The sequence below is a fragment of the Cyclopterus lumpus genome, chromosome 19, assembly GCF_009769545.1.
Source record: "Cyclopterus lumpus isolate fCycLum1 chromosome 19, fCycLum1.pri, whole genome shotgun sequence".
NCBI lineage: Eukaryota > Metazoa > Chordata > Actinopteri > Perciformes > Cyclopteridae > Cyclopterus > Cyclopterus lumpus.
The window spans coordinates 16,502,739-16,504,998 of record NC_046984.1 but is presented as its reverse complement, the minus strand read 5'-3'; positions in this window follow the sequence as shown (position 1 = coordinate 16,504,998).

Genomic DNA, 2,260 nt, shown 5'->3' with positions numbered 1-2,260 from the left:
AGAAGTCTATGCTTCATGTGTTAAAGCTGCGTTCTCTCTCCTGACCACCAGGGGGCGACTCCTCTGGTTGTATAGAAGTCTGTCTATCTGAAGCCTGATGTCTCTTCTCCTTCTGAGCCACAGAGCTCCATTGAACACGCATCAATGAGCCTGTTGTTTCTTCATCACCATGAACACACACACACACACACACACACACACACACACACACACACACAACCCTGCCGCCACAAATACTCACTAGAGCATCAAATGTGTATTCATCCGCCGCTGAAAATAGTGCCCAACAACTGCACTACTTCCTCTGTTTGAGTCCCATTGGTTCCTTTTTGAAGATGTAACATTATTATAATTTTTTTTATTTTTGGTTTTCGGCCTTTTTCACGGTACATAAAATGTACATAATGTAATTTAATTCAACGGCGTTTGCAGCCGTTCGTCCTGTGAGCGAGCGGGTCAAGGTGAGAGGGGAAGGGGGCGGAGACGGAGATGTGCTGTAGGCGGCGTATCGAGAGCCGTTAGCTCGTTGTTGATTAGCACTGACGGGCTAACGGTGCCGACAGATGGTTCGCTCTACGGTAAAGAGCCGCCTGCCCCCCCCCCCCTGTTTTTCAACCATCTTTTCTTCCCTTGTCATTTTCTACTCCACCCACCCCCACATCGCTCTCTCTCTCTCTCTCTCGCGCGCTGCCGCTTCTCTCCTCCCGCCGTTGTCATGCCAACTTCCCGGGAGACAGCGTTGTCATGGATACCGGGCGGCAGGGTAGATCAGCTGATGTCTGGTGTCGTGTTCAGGCATGTGTACAAATCGCTCTCCTTGTATGTGCGCGAGGGTTATTTGTGATCCCTGCGGCACTGTTTTAAAAAGAAAAATCTTTATTTATTTGATTCACCAGTCGATTCCCACGGCTGCATTTGTTTCCTTAGATGAACGGTGGACGTGTGCAGCCTATTCTTGACCAGCGGGTAAAAGAAAGAAATAAAAAACATTTTAAAATCTAAAACATTTATGCAAAAATCAGGATTAGAAGGTGACGAATCGTGTTTTCAAACACCTCGGAGGCAACGTGCAGGCGGATGACTGGTTTTTTTTTGCCCTGTAAACATCTCCGGCACCGATGCCCTCACAGCAGCGTGGCTCATTATATCATATTCACTTAATCACCCTCTGCCCCCCCCCCCCCCCCCCCCCCCAGGTCCGTGGGGATGCGTTATTTAACCGATGATTTGTTCCCGTTAGGATACACCGGGAGAACCTGCTGCTCGTGTTTGACAACATGTTGGTGCAGTCCTCTGCAAAAAAAATTCAGATATAATTTAGTAGTGTTTATTTATGCAGCCTAATATCCCAAAGTGTCCTCAAGAGGGTTTATAATCTGGAAAAGTGGAAGAAACCACTTCAAGTCCAGGAGGCCGTAGAGCGGGGTATTCTTTAGGGCGGGGACTACCTTGTGATTGACAGGTCGCAAACTTAAGCCGTCTTCAGCGTCTCTACGTCACGCCTCCGCTGTCCAAATATGGTCCACGTCCTGTTCACGACTACGTCCACTTCTCACAGGAAGGAGTCGCCATGTTGAGAGCCGCGTGGAGGCAACCCCGCGCAGCCGCCACCGAACATTCAAACTTAGCATTCGTTTCCCATTTGCGACACAATTAAGACTTCAGCTAAGCTGCTGATCTATTTTACTCCTTTTTAGTCATTTTGTCCATTTTAATGTAAGAAAATAGTGAAAATGCCCGTCACAAGATCTTAGAAGTGCATGTTTTTTTGTTTACTATCCCACGAGACAAATGAAGGAAAACAACCTGGATGACGACTGAAATATTAGCTTAAAAAAATTACATATTTACACTCTTAACATGTTAATTTAAGACCCCCATCTGACGAGCATTAAACCTGCAAGATCAGCACCGCGGTCATGAAAAACCTCCTCCAGACGTACACTTGTTGCCGGGCGGATAAACGCCCCCAACACGTTTCATACATTTGGGGTTAAAACAGATTTTGGGGGGGAATGGAGACGACGGAGGAAAGGAAAATCCGGACGCGTCGTTACCCGACTCATTAGGACACACCGACTGTCGTTCCGATCAATTAGGCCTTTTAATGCGAATGTAAATGCGATCGGCTGCATGTAATTAACTGCGGGTGTGTTTTGCCAGACAGAGAGGCTGTAATTCACGGGGATTTGGTGAAGTGTTTGTTTAGCCCGGCGGATGCAACCAGATTGGAGGGGGGGGGGGGGGGGGGGGGGGGGGG